The sequence below is a fragment of the Dendroctonus ponderosae genome, unplaced genomic scaffold (assembly GCF_020466585.1).
Source record: "Dendroctonus ponderosae isolate FM_Combo_2020 unplaced genomic scaffold, Dpon_F_20191213v2 Dpon_F_20191213_5, whole genome shotgun sequence".
NCBI classification, from domain to species: Eukaryota; Metazoa; Arthropoda; class Insecta; order Coleoptera; family Curculionidae; genus Dendroctonus; species Dendroctonus ponderosae.
In genome coordinates this window covers 12,840,499-12,858,078 of record NW_026018715.1, presented here as the reverse complement: position 1 = coordinate 12,858,078, position 17,580 = coordinate 12,840,499, and the positions used below count along the sequence as shown (strand labels likewise).

The following is a 17,580-nucleotide window of genomic DNA, read 5'->3' as shown; positions in this document are numbered from 1 at the left end:
AGATTAAATGTCTCGCACCGAATTTTTTAATTGCAAATATCTGGAAAACCGCTAATCTTAGAGAAACTAGCTTACCAAACTTTATTTTTGGAAAAAAACTGTGTTTTTATAGATGGTACAAGAGGGGCCAAAAATAGTTTAATGATCCAAAAATAGTTTAATGATCCAAAAAAAGTTCCTGAGCACAACAGTGAATCAACTTAACCAGCCGAAAAATAATTGGCTTTTGAGGAAAGTTCGGCAAAACAACGTCCATTAAAATCAACCAGTACCTATGAGATTAAATGTCTCGCACCGAATTTTTTAATTGCAAATATCTGGAAAACCGCTAATCTTAGAGAAACTAGCTTATCAAACTTTTTTGTTTAGAAAATATTGGCAAACAGTTATTAGCACATTAAACCTGAATTACTAAAAAATTATCATGACAAAAAGTCGGTAACTTCAATGAGCAGAACTTCGGCTGTAGACCGCGTCTAAATCTTCCAAATTGAATTTGAAAAATTGCGTCCTAATGGCACCGAAAGTTTCAATTAGGTTTAATTTCCCATTAGTTACCATCGCCAAATCGATGTAGATTTCGGGCTAAACCACAGAAAGCATCCGAGCTTGAGCAATTTAATTCAGCCGATGCACACGATTCCATACACAAAGTTGAAATCCAGATATGCAGGCACCTTAATCCAAGATTTATGCAAACTGAGTTGCAAGTTTCGGTGACATATCTTTCAAGTACATACCCGTTCCTAATATGAGTGTGTAGACATACATCGCATTATCTATGTCTCTCGAGGAATTTACGTATTCCGAATACATTCCAAACCTACTTATATGCACTTACGGAAATGCTCGCAATATTCATTCACCTTGTTTGATTGAATAGTTTGCATGTTGAGCGATTTTGCAGGAAAATAGTTTGAAGACCTGAATAAATAAAAATAGAATTCCCCAGAATTTATACCAACTTTTTTCATACAGACAGTCTATGGATAATGCGTGCTGAATTAACCTGGAATGAACATTAAATCGCCCAATTCGAAACGGAACAAGATTATTGAATGCAGTTAAATAAAACGCGCTAAATATGCTGACTGGATGGATCTAGAGCAAAATTATCTATATGCAATAATAGAGAAAGCTCTAATGGCAGGATGAAATGGCGGCGCATACGATCTGGAAATTGGATTTAGGCGCCGAATATGTGATTAGTGTTACTGGCAAATCCTGAACTCAGAACCCCCTAGAAATATTAATATGCTACTGAGGCTTGAGCACGGCGTAAAAATTTTATTCTAGATTTCAAAGAATCGATTGATTAATATTTGAGGTCCTTTACACAGGAATAAAGCCACAAGTTCAACTGGGAAACACGCAAGCAATGTTCACTCGTTTTATTTCACATTCATTTTGCTTGAGGTTCCTAATGAATATTAAAGATGCTCGCCTAATTCGTCAAAGCGCTACGTGATGATAACAACGTGAAAAAACAATATTTTTCTGCTGACAAAAGGATTTAAAATATTAAGGCGGCGGACACAAGGCTTATGTTAATTTGATATGACCCATTTTCGGGTATTAAAGTCGTGGGTGAAGTTAAATTTGCTGAAAAAATGCTCAAACTAGCAGCGAAAATCCATCTTGATGCTCAGCGGGGAAGCGGCAGCTTGGGAAATCCTTCAGTTTCCTTAAATAGTTGCCGTAATATCCTGCAAACATTAACAAAGAACGTAGCGCATTTGACTAAAAGAAATCGAAATTGGATCGGAAATAGGATGAGAAAATTCGGAAGCCTCCAATAAGGAACGAACGAAAATATATATTACCCGATCTTGTTTATAAACAGGAAAATTCTTTTAGTTCCAAGTCGAAACTCGAGAAGCTCAAATGGAAACGCTACTCGACAATTCAATTTACAAACTGAGTTGTCACATGGATTCCTTTACGTTTTGGTCGTTTGTTTGTGAAGCTAAAAGTTTTAAAAAAATTAATCAATCCTCTAACTGGTCTGGGGGCGTAGCCCCGTATAGCTGCTTAGTGAAACTCTAATCCGCACAAGTTTCCGTTAAAGAAATGGTCGCAAAACTATCCGACTAATTAAAACTCCAACTTCTCAATGTCCATTTAAGTAATAACGCGCACTATTTAATATCACTTGGTGAAACATTTGAGTGGTGGTAACAAATTGCCCCCATCGATCACACGGATGCCTTCAATTTGTCCAGATGGAAAGTTCTCTTTGGTGAAATGTGGCGAACAATTTACATTTTGAAATGGACTTTCTTGGAAAAGCCTATTAGTGTCTTTCACCCAGCTAAAGTGCTTACGGTTTTATGGTTTATTGATGGAATGTTTCGAATGGGGGAGTGCTTTTTAAATATTTATGTCGACTGGATGACATTCGGTAATTCCTACCAAATGGATCACCCCTAATTCAATAGACGTCCCTTTTGCCTCAAATAGCATTAAGAGATGAAGCTTTTAGCTCACCGCGTATTGTTAATGTTTCCAAGTGAGTCGAAAAGGTGGAAGAATCAAAATGTAGGCACTTTTAAACACGTTGTTTTAAAGCTTTTTGGTATTAAAATGAGGTGTTTGGAATGCAAGTGATTAATCGATTTTTAAATTCTATACTTAACCATTCGTGCAATAAAATTCCATCCTCCTAAAAATCTAACAGGCTTATCTTACCTAATTTGATAAAAGATTCATTAGACAATATTCGCCATATATTTTAAAGCCTTTCCATAGTTTCTCTGGAGGTTGAAAAACAAACGCGAATCCTTCGCAGAAAATCAACAAATTCCTTTCAATTTAGTCCAAAAAAACCAACAGACGAATAATCTTGAACTACATAACTCCTTTTAAAAGCGCAATAGAGTCTGCTCGGGAAATGACTTCTGTTAAAGTCTTTGCGTTTACCCGCGTTTTAAAACGGATTGTGCAGATTGTGGTCTTTATAAATCCTGAGTGTTACCCACTTGAACTTCTGATTTAATGGGGGGGTTTCGTTCAAAGTTATCTCACAGATAAATTTTTCTGGCTTGATTCACCGGCTGTGTTATCACAAGTTGGCTTAGATCTAATTTGGGGCCAAGTCAACAACAGAGATGCGGGATCATGATCTTTGCACCCAAGGCGTAACTCCATTGCCTTATCCACCACTAAAGGAGATTAATTTACTTAGGAAATGCGCTCCCTTAGCTAAAACAACTACATCATGTTGATGCAATGGACTACAGAACTGCCCGTAAGTTTTACTGGTCTTGTGCTCAATCTAGGCAAGATTTGGACAAAGGAGATTCAAAATCATTGAAGGAATTCAAACTTGGATAATTTGTAACTCTAAACGTATAACAAACTCCGCTCTTGATATCGGAGCGATAAAGTTGAACTGAGGAAATGAGTAGCTGACAAATGTCCTTTACTATTAAATAAATATGCACAGAATGACAACATTTGCTCTAAAAATGCCACATGTGCCACATAAAATATAGAATTAATCTGGGAGCTGTCATAAATTTTATATATATAAAAAAGGAAAAAACGGCGAGCTTGATTGTGGCAATAAATCGCCGAAGCTCCGACAACAAAAACTGGACCATATAAATTTCAGCCAAGAAAAGGTTTGTTGTTGGTACGAAATGTTTGCGAACATTTCCTCATTGTCCCGCACTTTTTTCAGCATGTGCTTTTTATAAAATGTCATATTAGTCCGGAATTGTTCAACTGGACAACGAAAAAAGTTAGGGCGGAATTTGCTTGGAGCTTTTGATGGCAATTCTTTGCGAAACTGGATTAAAGTTATGATATAGTGGAAGACGTTAAATTGCCGCTGTGTGTTCATGAAATTGCCAAATATTTATGGGAATTTTTGTTTAAAATGTTCAGTCTAAATCCGAGGCAATTTCCCAATTGCGGTGTGTCCTTTAAAAAAGCGCGACTTCCAAACTAAAGCAAGCAGTCACTTGAAACTTTCACCATCTTTAGAACACGCTTGGCGCTAAAAATGTCAGAAGTTTTACAAAAATTGCTTCAAATACTAATTTTTCCTAGCTAAGTAGAGATTAGTTCGATTATGAATACGTTCATCTAACTGCATTCTCAGTCTTACATAAAATTAGTGTCTTGCAAACGACAGCAAGTAGCAACTGAAAATTTTGACCACGTTTCTACTTAAACGGAGCCAAAAAATGTCGAAAGTTTCATGAAAATTTCATTGCAAATTGATTTTTTAATAATAGATGTTTTCAGTCAACCGCGCTCTCTCACATAAAAAATCGTATGTTCTACACAAAACCACGTAGCAACTTCAAATTTTTCGAGTGTATAGAAAAGGCTTAACCCTAAAATGTGAGAAGTTTCATAGAAATCCCCACAATCTTGATTTTTTCGAGCGTAGAAAATACCGCGCAATAATGGATCAGTTTACTCAAGTGCCCTCTCCTCTTAAAATATTCGCACTTTTCACGATAAAATAAATAGCTTTTTGAATTTTTAACCATCTTTAAAGATACCTGACCCTAAAGATGGTCAAACTTTGATGGAAAATAGTCGCAAATGCCGATTTTTGTCGACTTTGTATATCTCGGCCTTGAAATATATGATTTTATCCATCTGTTCTCTGCTTCAAAAGATGGCCACTGCCAAATTAAAAAAAGGAGCAATTTTAAATTTTCGCTGCATTTAGAAGACACTTTACCCAAAAAACCCTGGAAGTTTCATAAAAATCGCCTGCGATCCGAATTTTTTTTTCGTGGCTTCGATCAGTCCAATAATGGACTGATCGATCAACGTGATCGTACTATCAACTTTCTCATTTAAAAATTCGCGTCTCCCATACTTAACCAAGCTGAATTTTGAATTTTTTACCATGTTTAGAGCACCCTTCACCCTACAGACGCAGAAATTTTCATAAAAATCGTAAAAAATCCTGATTTTTGCCAGCCGAGGAGTGAATGTGGATTTCAAAATCAGTAATTATCGGTTTCATGGTGGACACTTATACTCAGCTCTCGTCTAAAAACCGCGGGATTTTTTGCAGTTTAGGAAAGGGTGGTCAAAATATGTTTTCAAACAACTGCAGTCTCTTCTGTAAAAAATGACACCTTCGAAACTGATGCAACCAACAATTTGAAATTTTCACGATCTTTAGAGAACTTCTGCGTCTAACGGTGCTCAAAGGCGGCTGACAAAAATTGCTTCAAATTCTGATTTTTACCAGCTTAGTAAATAGCGGTCCCGAAATATATGATTTCACCCAACTGCATCTTCTACTGTAAAAAATCGAATCTTCCTAATTGAAACAAACAGCAATTTGAAATTTTTACCCTCTCTATAAAACATCTGACTCTAAAGAGGCTAAAAGTTTCATAAAAATGGCAACAGATTGTCATTCTTTCCAGCTTAGTGAATAACGGCATCAAAATATATGTTTTCATCCAACTACACTTTCTACTTTAAAAAATCGAGTCTTCCTAACCAAAGCAAACAGCAATTAGAAATTTTCACCACCTTTAGAGAACATCTGTCCCTAAAGATGCCAAGAGTTACATAAAAATAGCCATAGATTGTCATTGATTTACTCTACTACGCTCTTTTTTGTATTTTTGCATCCGATGCAAACATACGTCTGAGGATGGTAGCCATTCACGTCACGGAAACCATCGAAGCAAGTTCCTATCGACAGCGGCGAAAACACACAAAAACTCATCAGTTTCTTTATATTATCAATGTGAACACAAAGACATCGACCATATTTTGTAAATAATTCCAATCATGACCAACAGCTCGAAATGGCCGGTTCGATTTGAGCCAATATCGGCACTAAATGGCCCGATGGTGTTTTATATCGGTTTGCGGCAAAGAGCTCAAATTGGCGTATTTGCCTGTGTGCTTTCGTCCTGCAATGTATTATTGACATTGTTCTTCAAATATCAAAGGTTGTTGAAATTTTCGCAATAAAGGCACAAATTTGCCATCGCAAGCAAATCGGGTCATCACAATGTTGACCTTTCACTATTTCATCTTCAATAAATTGTTTAAAAACAGAACGAGACACTAAGCCGAAAGGGTATTTAGTATTGCGAAAAACTACATCAACAAATCATTCTGGCTGCGACCAGTTTAAATTGCAACTGGGAATAATGGTTTTGATGTATGTTTATTTACTGAAGATTTCTGATATTTTTCGCGTTAAAGGGGGCAAATTTACTGCCCGAATTTTTCGACTATAAACTCCGATTTTTACGTCCAGCAAATATGAATCGGTCGCGGTCCCACAAGCAATTTTATCTAACCAAATTGGTCCCGATTCGAAGCAACTTTAAATGTACAAACTAGACAAACAAAAGTTAGAACATACGAACGCTCATTTATAATATTTAGTTTACCTTATTGATGCTGTAAGAACGAACTAGACTCTAATGTAGCAGAAAAGGACATTTTACGCTCTTTGCGCCCATTATATGGCTCAGAGATAAAATAAAATGATCATCATTCCGTGGCTTCCGTTCGTCTATTTCTTACAACCCCGAATACCGTTCCAGGAAAATAACGGTTCGTAATATTCAAAGCTTGCCAGAATCATGGAAAGTTGCAGTTTTTTCTCCCACATTGGCTTTAATAACACCAGTTTTCTTATTTAATGCTGAAACTAGCAAGTTTCAGACCCAATTGTTAGTTAGTAACATGGAAGGTCTACTGCAGTGATTTCTACTCCTCATTAAACATTCAAATATTGACCAAAGCTTCATTAGAAAAACTTAAATCCCTTGAATTCCTCCACTGAAATTAACCAAAAATCCCCATTATTTTCATGCGACTTTCAATCATTTGTGTATGCAATTGAACCAGAGTTTTTTATGATTAAAAAGTGGAACTGCGGTAATCAAATTTGTGGCTGATGAATATTTGCTTAGAATGAGATTTATGTGCGTTCCAGTGGAAATTTTGATTGGTTAAATGCCGCAGTGATTTAATGGTTTGTTTATCCCGTTAAATATGGCTTCAAATAACAGCTTTTCATATGAAGAACAAAGTAATTGCAGTTGGTTTGACATGATAAAATCGTCGCAAAATGTTCCCGTGTGCAAAAACTTGCGTAATTGCGAAACACTTAATGTGTTCTCTGCAGATATGAAAGGAAACTTGGGGCAATAAATCACAACGGTTTTCACCGCCTAGTTTCCCCCCAATTGATTTTCCATATAGACGTAGAACAAAATGAATATCACGCTCACGTTTTCTATCACCTAGTTCCAAGTGAACATTTTTCCGGGATTGTATTTTGCTACAATAAATAATGGAATCTATACATCTGGAAATCCTATCCGAAGCTGTAGTTTTGTTTCCGCAATTGATGTGAGAATGTGCTTCTGAATTCTATCTTTACGCGATTTATTTTACTGCAAAAATATATGCTGCTGCATTTATCACCACTTTTTACATTTACCAGGCACATAATGCGAATAAATCTTCAAAACTGTATGTTTTGTCAACTGCTCGCAACATTCCGGCCGATTATCAACGATTTCTTCTGGTTTTGCACCATAATATGCAAAACCGTGCATTTAATGCAACTGTTAGAAATTGAGGCTGGTCCAAACAGCACAATAATGCGAACTTGTCTCATAAATATTTCAAAAGTTGTCGCGAATAATTCATAAAATATTGCACAACTTTGCAAAAACTTGCCACGTTGGCGGAATTAAATTAAGAAGCTGTGAAAACAAAGTGGAACATGAGATAATTTATTCCACTCGAAGAAAAAGGCTTGAGGATTGATATTTTTCTAATGAAATTTATTCTATCCGCTATTACGTGGACGGCACTGTGCTTCTAATGGTTTTCCGGAAGTTGAATTATGAATGGGTGCAACCAAGCAGCGTTTGTCTCTTTAGAAAAATAAATCAACAATTTTATCCAATTTGACCCGCTAAGGGTTATGGCGGCTATGAAAGAATGGTGACGCCAAAAACTATGGAAACTCTGAAAGGGGATCAATCTAACTGAAACTTTTACCATAAACTCTCAACGTTCACTTGATGAACTGATTGACATGGCCACAAAGTTTTCCATTCATCACATAAACCCCCGCCCCTTAATGTACTGTTTCACATAAAACTTGAGCAAACCAAATTGAGTTTTCCTTGCTAAATAAAATTATAAAGTTTTAAAAATCTCGCCACTCTTAATTATTGTCTGAGTGAAAAGTGTCATTTCAGCAGTTTGGAAGTAATTTAATTAAATTCGCTCCCAGGTGACACGCTAACTTGAAAATCGCAGATTTTACCGTCGAGTTCGCCAGGTTAAGTAGCTTCCAATGTCCGACAAAAATGATTAAAAAAGTGGAAAGTTCAAAACGTTGCAACTAAACTTCACCCGTGCAATATTGCAGATAAAAGAGCAATAAAAGAACTTTGCAGCGGATGTTTCATATTGACTAACTGCGGTCGAGTTTTGCGTGTATCGAAAAGTTGCGTTTTATAGCAACTTTCGTTCTTAGGGATTTTGATAATATTTAACCCTTCAAAAATAGGGGTAAAACCTACAGCTAGTTCCTCAAGTGCTTCAAGCATAGGTAAAGCAGGTGGGCGTTCAAAGGCAGATTTTTAACATCGAGGGAAATCACGGAAAACGTAGGCGCGCCTTGAAAACAATGGTAAATATTGAACAAGGAATTTTTTCCAATTGGATGTTGACGAAGGAATAATTGATAAAACCGAGCTTCAAGTTGGCGCAAATTTCGCGAAATTAGCGGCCATAAATTAGAAAGCTTTTAACACAAAGCGAACCTTAAATAATTAATTTTCGCCGCGAAAAAATAAGGGGAAAAGGTAATACTTTTCAGTGTTTAATTGCGAAAATATTTGTTGAGGTTTTGTGATAAATGGGCCGCTTTCATTAATATTTAAATTTATTTATCCAGAAGACTGACAAGGAGAAAATCAAATTTTTTAATCCCTAGCAAGGCGGCTTTCTGTTGGAACTTTTGAGGATTTAAAAGTGAGATCCGAGCAAATAATTACAGGCTAAATAAATTAAGCAAAATTTGAAAATTTGATCAACTAGGCAGATGTTATTTGGTTCATATGAAAGCATAAAGTTGACGGTGTTAACAACTGATGTTTGAAAATGCTAAACAGGCGGAAAAATTGAAACAAACTTCAGTCAATTTGACTCCTCGATAAGGGTTGCCTATACACGAAATGTAGGAGTTGTGAGGCCGCAAACTTTTCTGCCATTATAAAACAGTCCATCTAACCCGAAGTTTTTCGAAAAGTTGCAAAACCGAACTTCCACTTTATCAATTGATTCGAATCAACGGCGGGTTTTATTCGTTGAGAACTACGCAACTATTCAATATCTTAGTCCCAACATAATAAAATTGAAAGGATCGAAATGTATTTTATGATTGTTTGGCCATTTGGAATGGAAGAAAAGAAAATTCCAAATCCTCAATCAATTTCAAATCGGTGCAACGACTCTGATTATTACACAAAGTTTCCATATTTTGTTTTATGGTGCTCAGCCATGCATAATATTCCATAATCTTCTCCAAATCGAATCTGAACTTTTGGGAAAGTTCGAAAATGACAGCGGGAAATTACGAGTTTTACAGACACTACTAAAAATTCAGAGGCAGTAAATCCCCTTTTCCCAGGAAGTTTATTGACTGAGACGTGGTAACACGAGAAGGTGTGAAAATGTTGAAGTATTCCTGATATTTGCCTGATTACGTGAGAGCGACGAAAAGGTTCGGCATTAGAAAAGATTTTTTTAGAACTCTGAAAAATACGTAAATGTCTCTAGGCATGAAACTGGCGAGTTTTTAGGGCTTTCAGACCGTCGTGGAACGAGTTTAGTTCTGACGTGGGTGATTTTTTGAGTGCCAACATATTTTGAAACCGATATTTATTAAGCTGGCAAAAGTGAGGATTTGAGGCAATTTATAACCGTTTCAGAATCTGTAGCGTTCAGTGTCTTCTACAGACGAAAACAATTTGAAATTACTTCTCGTTTGGGTTTGCAAAATACGAATTTTTAAATGAAAGAGCGCCAACTAAACAAAATCAAATAGAATAATTAATTTGAAGACACTAAGACTACACACTACACTGAAGACATACTTACTAAGCTRAAAAAATCAGGATTYAGGGAAATTTTTATGAAACGCTCCAGCTATTTAKGCCCAAGGCTCCTCTAAACATTTTTTTTTAATGGCGATTTTTTTTAATCAGCCAGAACAGTTGGTCAAAYATKCAYTTCGAGACGCGAAAAAGCAGGATTTTGGGAGATTTTAATCACACTTTCACCATATTTGGATAAAAGCGTATTTTGAAAATTACCAAAAGTGTGAATTGCTTTTTAGTGCAAGTGGGAGAGCGCAGTTTAGTAAACAGATTGATTACTGGAGTGATATTTGATAAGCTGGTGAAAATCGGAATTGTTGGYGATTTCTACGAAACTTCCCCCAATGCAAGGGACAAACGTTGTTTAAWYAKACAGGAAATTTTAAATTCCCAAACGCTTTTGCTACAAATATGCGAATTTTTAAAAGAAGGGGCGCTGTTGACCACAGACAACATAATTAGTARTTTTAAGATCCAGAATCACCAAGCTGGCAAAAATCGAAATGCTTTAGGATTTTAATGAAATTTTCAGCATCTTTAGGGCCAAGTRCCTTCTAAGSAGGGCAGAAATGTYGAGTTGCTKCTTGCTTTYGTTTGGAAGAGGCGAATTTTTGAATGAAAGAGCGCAGCTGGCAAAAATTTCGGGTTTGGAYKATGTTTATGAAACTCTCGGCCTCTGTGCGGTTAACCAAACATGCAAATCAATCATCATCAATCAAAATTTTCAAAYTCCACTTGCTTGCGYTCTGAGTAATAAAAATGTTTGTTTTGTTTCAGAAAATAAAACTGTATTAATTCAATTCGTTTTAAACAAACCTTGAAACTAGAATTAGCAGATTAAAAGTATTTCCTCAATTTTCAGCATCCCGTATGCAAAAATTTGAACTACTTCCCCTTGCCCCAATGAATAATCTACATTTTAATTAACTGAAATGCACAGCTGTGCTTCTTGAGAAGGTTTTCCTAGTTTATTCCTTTCATGAACCAACTCTTAAGGAAATATTCCCAGCTGCAGTTGCTAATTAAGTAATTGCAATTTAAGAGAAAATTGTCCTTGTTGATATTCACCGATTATTCACTCTAAAATTCATAGTATAACTCGTAACATAGTATTAATTAGTTAGACATCATAGATGAGTCGCAAACACAAATCAGGAGGACAAGAGTATTTAAGCAAAAGTTGGGCCAAATTGGGTGTAAAGGCCTTCGATGGGAAATTTAATTTCATTGAGATTGGCACAATTAAACAGAACAGCACTGCTATAAATTAACAGACAGACGCCCTGCTACTTAACTAAGCAACTGAGCATTACACAGAACTCTATTATCTTAGCATTGCTGCGACGATTTATGTATTTACTATACGGCTTGTTAGTAGCACTTGAACGTTTACAGGATAAATGGCAAACCCTTTGGATTGCTAAAGTATGAAGAACTCGAAAACAAAGCTCTTATTAATGGTTACATTCGATTAAACTTGCAAAAACAGCAAATAAATGATCCTTTAGTTGTCAACTTAATTCCGGCTTATAATGCACACAACTTTGTTCCTCGGCCTTCAGCAGCCCTGTTACGAACTCGAAACTAAATAATTCTTATGAAATGATCTGGTTATGCAAAATGGCTGAAGTTTAGACGGGCGTTCAGCAAAGATTAAGGCAGTTTGAAATGCAAAAGCTCCCGATTCGAAACTGGATTTAAATTCAAATCGTTTTTGTTTCATGTTGCTGGCGCTTGCAATAAATAAATCAAAGAATTCGGGGAAAATATTCAACTTACATAGTAAAGTTGCGCTTTAAGATACAGCGTGAAGTTGCATTTCTGGACTGCAAAGCTCTTTGAGAATGAAAATCCTCTAACGAGAAAACTTAGGTAACCCAAATCTGCAGCAGTGGTGCTTGATAGCAACTTTACTTTGGTCCTGAGTTTAGGAAACAAATTTGCATTTAATTTTAATTAGGTCGTAATTTGCGTTTGCCGTAAATATGCGATGGGACTTGCACTTTGCGAGTTGAAATTTGCTGAGAGTCAAGAGGATGCAACAATTTTGTCCAGTAAAATGTTTGAAAAATTTGGCACTAATCGACAAATTCAATCAATCGTGGAACTAATATCCTGCTGTTCTAATTGTTTGCATATTCTCTAACGTCCTGGTCGAACACTGAAAGCAATTTCCGACTTAATCAGCAAAAGACATCGTCCAATCATCAGGCGCACTGGACATGGAAGTTTTTAATTTCCTCTGAAGTTCCAAATTAGATCGGTAGACTCCAATTACTTTCCCTAAAAACAAGTTTTGGTTGCAGAAGCTTGATGTTGATAAAATACACTGTAAACCCTAAAAGGCCTTTTATAAACCGCCAACTACATTCCGAAAATTCGTGATACAAAACGGTCAATTTTAAAACCCCGACTGAGCAATTTCAAAGGCATCAGAAACTAAGTTTCAATTAGCACCTATATATATTGTCGCCCAGAAATTTAACAATATGCTGAGGCTTTTTATAGAGTTAATTTCAAAGTTTCTTTGTAAGCTTAATAATGTATGGTAGCTCGATATTAAGCGCTAAAATTTGAAAGCTGTCGGCTGGACTTTTTGCGAAACAAAGAGCAAGCACACAGCAAGGGTTTAGGGAAAAGCTCTATTCTGGATGCAAATTTCAATCAGAATTATAAATTTACTTTTTTCAATTAACTGCTATGGATCGGCTCATTTAATGTGAAAAAATTGTTGAGCTTTGTGGCTCAACGAGTTCTGTAAATACGAGCCAACGAGCAAGAGCGTTCGGAAGACTCACGTTAGTCTTGAGCTTTGGCATTTTGCATGAAAACTAGAACCATTTCTAAGGGGATGTTTGATATATGAAAGCGCACAATTTATCGCTCTGTCTCGTAATCAAAACTAGAGTTTTCTAGATCAACCGGTTATCTATAGACGAGCTAACAAATAAGAACGGTACTGCAAAGTCGCAAAAATTTAGAAATTTCGCATTTGGTTCAAAAATAGGAAACAATCGTAGGTGATGTTTGTTATAAGAAAATGACGTAATTCATCGCTCTATCTGCAATAAAAGCAATAAAAGTCAGAGCTTTGTAACAAACTCGTGCTCCAAATGCTAGCCAACGAACAGGAGCAGTTCTGAAAACTCACATGCATTGTGAATTTTCGCATCTTGTGTAAAAACTGGAAATATTTCTAGCATAGTATTTGTTATAAAAATGTACGCAATTTAACGCGCTATGTAGTAATACAAAGAAGAGTTTTCTAGCTCATCGGGTTATCTAAATACGAACCAACGATTAAAAGCGGTTCTGAAAATTTGCAATAAATTTAAATTTTGGCATTTTCCGTGAGAACTAAAACCATTTCTGACGTAATTTGTGGTATGTAAAAGTAAACAATTTAACGCTCTATCTCGTAAGAAAAACTAGATTTTCTTGACTCAACCGATTGTCTAAAGAAGAGCGAACAAATAAGAGCGGTTCTGAATATTTGCAATAATTGTGAATTTTCGTGTTTGGTTGAAAAATAGCCAAACTTTCGAAAATGCTGTTTAGTATATAAAAAAACGTAGGCAATTTAGTGCTCTATCTTAGAATAAAAGCGAAAACGATATTGCTCTAAGTGTTCTCTAAAAACGAGCCAACGAATAAGAGCGGTTCCGAAAACTCACATTCATCGTTAATTTACTCATTTTGCCTCAAAACTAGAAACATTTTTACAACGATTTAAAAGTTTGCAATTTAACGGTCTATCTCGTAATAAAACTAGAGCTTTGTGGCTCAACGGGTTCTCGATAAATACGAGCCAAGAAATAGGAACGATTCTGAAAGCTCGCATCAATCTTAAAGTTTCACTTTTTGCTTAAAAACTAGGAACTTTGGAAAATGATTTTTTATTATAAAAATGTACACAATTTCTGACTACTTCAAGACTAGACCTTTCTAACTTATCCGGTCATCTAAATACGAGCCAACGAAAACGAGCGGTTTTGAAAATTCGCAATAATTTAAAATTTTTGTCTTTTTGGTGAAAACCAGAATGATTTCTAAAAGAATGTTTTGTATCAAAAGTATGCAAATTGACGCTCCAGCTCGCAATAAAAACTAGAGATTTATGGCTCAACGGATTTTCTGGAATTTTCGAATTTTGCCCAAAAGTAGTGAACCCCAATATTTTTTGTCACTTTAGATACAGACCACCCTGTACATCCATCTAATTATCATGATTAAAATGCAGGATTTAACTTTCCATAAAACGTGTCTTTAAATGGCTTGATCCGCGTACTCATTGAATATTTCAAAACAACGGAAAGGATTTTCGAATTTACCTTAAGATCCTCACAATGGCTTATTAGAGTTCCGAATGTTCCCATAAATCACTAATTCGCTACAGTAAATTCCAATTTTCCGCTCATAAGTTCCTAATTTGGGCATCAATTTCGGAAATTTCCGCTACGTCTTCCAGACCTTCCATCTATATTGAAATTAGTGCAAAATTCTCATTGCTTTGGAGCTTATGCCGAAGAATTTACTGCAAACATTTTTTCACTCTCAGACGCTTTCAAGCTAATCGAATAATCTTTATTCAATTCTAATGCAAATAAAAGTGTTATTCCATGCATACCATTTGAAAATCGCTCGAATGTTTACTCAGCTGAATCAAAATTTTGCCAAATCTCTAAATTTAAGAGTAATTGAACAAAAATAGCAAACGTTATTTTTGAAACAAAACCGCAAAAAAACACACCAAACTGTTAATGCAGGAATGAGAATTTTTTGCAAATTGTTCTCACTTATTAATAAACAAACATCGTATTTTCAGCTTAATTAGAAAGTAGTAGGTAAAAATCAATTGAGTCAAGTTGCACATTTGGAAACCGGTATCAGGACAAGTGAAGTGTTTACCTCAATGGCAATGAGAACAATAAAAAAATACGCCAAATTCTTACCAATCGAGTTAAAAGTCTGAAGCCATCATCAACAGGGTAACAAATTAACGCGCGTTTCACACCGCACTAATTACGCGCAAAGTACGTGAAAGTTTCCCGATCTGAAAATCCGCCCGGTTTCTCTTCTCCATCGACAAAATATGCGCTCGTCGCGTCAACTACCCGACCTTTCCAGTTTTACCAGTCGGAAAACCGCTTCAGCAGCAACTTCTGCGCTTCGCGTCTTCCCCAAACCCAAAACTCACACACACAAGAATCCAACGAAATATTTCAGTACCGAAATTCCTTGATTTGTGGGCATAATTTGTCGATTAATTTCGGCAAACGTCTTCTTTTATTCACTGTTGGGTCCAGCTCGATCCAGATCGTCCCATCAGCTATAATTTATCATTTCGCTTTTACTCAATCTGGGGAAGGTTTTCCATTAACTTCCCGGCCATAATCATCGAATCTTAATGAGAATGTCTGTAGCCTAAAATTAAGATAACTTAGTGATTGTTTCGATTCAGCTGCAATTAATATCCATTTCAAATAATGAAGACAAAGAGTTTTTTTCGGTGGTTTTCTGCTGCTTGAGTATTCGAAGCACGACGAAGCACTTAAACGACATTCACATGGATTTGAAATCCCATGCTGTCGTTAGTGGAAAGGTTGGCGTTTTCCCAGGCTTAAAGGGTTATTTTTTCCTTACGTGGCCCGGCAATTAACCCTTATCAGAGTCAATAGAGTTGACAGCCTTCCATTTACTTAACTCTTAACACATACATAAATACAAATCGATGGCAAATCTAATTGGGTTTCTGAGCGCAATTGGCAAAAGTAAATCAAGGGAAATTCCCCGATTTTTCCTAACGCTAAAGCCTTTAAACCCAATGCTAAAGTCAACTATTTCCATTGAATCAATGGGACCAAATTACAACATTATCCTTTACTCAAAGCGCTCAAATGTTAATCATCAGGGATTCAGACAAACGATTAATTGATGTAGATGTGCTAATGAAACCGCTAATGTTGAAACTGACCACAACTTAGGAGCCTACAAGTTTTCGTGCAGTTTTTTAGAATAGCGGTATTAATTTAATTAAACCATAAGCCGATTAGTCCCTAACAAGCTGCTCAGTGATTTCAAACAGTATTACTAGTGCTATAATAGGAACAAGTCAATCAATCATCTTGGCTTTAAGCTTGGAGCAAAATCACATAATGCATAATCAGTTGCTTCATTCGCAAATTTCCCCGGCTCTAATAAATTAATGGACAATTTTTGATTAATTGTTCCTACCTTCACCCCATCGCATAGTTCAAAGCTAATTTTGTATAAAAACTAGGATAATTTGGATGCCAAAAACTAGGGTTTGTTAGAATGTTGGTGAAACTTGCCAGGATTTTACACTCAAAAGTCGTCTAGCTTAGTTTTATTTTGAGTTTGCATCCCGCATTGACTTGATTGTCAAAAATCCAGTTTGGATGAGATTTGACTAAAATTTCTACAGCGGTTGGAACCAAAACCTATCTATGTATACTGAAAATAGCAAGAAGCTGCTTCACCCAGATCGAACATAATAATTTTTTAAAGGACGGAGTGTAATTGCTTGAAATTTCATTTTTCAGCTCCCCATTAACTTGATTGCCAAAAACAAGCTTTTAGTGCAATTTGACTGAAATTTTTGCAATAGCTCTTGGTGCTAAAAGTTCGCTACATATACGGAAAACGGCAAATAACTGCCTCATTTGAGTGGGAAGTTCTGATTTTTTATAAAGCGGCGAGTGATTGTTTGAAGACATTCATTTTTCGGCCCGCATGGACCTGATAGTCAAAAATTGGCTGTCTGCACGATTAGATTCACTTTTTCACTACTTTTAGCAACTGGAGTTTTCTATTTCCACTGAGAATCCCTAGGGGCTGCTTCACCTCAGTTAGAAATTCTGAATTTTTAGAGTACCGCATGCAGTTGTTTGAACACATTCATTTTTTCGCCCGCATTGGCCTGATGATGAAAAATCAAATTTCGATGCGATTTAACTGAAATTTTTACACAATTAAAAAACTTCATTTCTCGATGTACACGGAAAATTTCAAAGAGCTGCTTCGTTCCTGATAGAAGTTCTGAATTTTTGGACAGTGGGTGTACTTGTTTGACGAGATAAATGTTCGAGCCCGCATTTATCGGACTGTAAAAATCAGGTTTTCGTGCGATTTGATTGAATTTCTCCAAGTTTTTAAACTGAAAAATCTTCTATATAGAGTGATTATTGCAAGTAGCTACTTTATCTGGATTTAAAATTCTATTTTTTTTTCTACATTGCAAATATTCATTTTCAACCCGCATTGACCTTATATAGGTTTAGGTTTGATTTGTCTAAACTTCTTAGCAACTTCAGACCTAAGACTCTTCCATATGTGATCAGGGGCAGATCTAGCTTTAAATTCAGGTGGGGGGGTTATGTAGAAAAAATACAGTCTTCTGTTATCTATCAGAAAAATTATCGTCGTTTTA

At 36.0% G+C, this 17,580-nt stretch overlaps 1 protein-coding gene across 1 annotated transcript in view; it reads right to left on the bottom strand.

The window, feature by feature from the left end:
- LOC125504598 overlaps nucleotides 1-15,228 on the bottom strand; it is a gene marked incomplete at its 3' end in the record, with an annotated part of 39,797 nt that extends 24,569 nt beyond the window's left edge. Inside the window, 1 exon segment of the mRNA XM_048666825.1 lies at nucleotides 15,083-15,228.
- Between the last annotated feature and the right edge of the window lie 2,352 nt (nucleotides 15,229-17,580).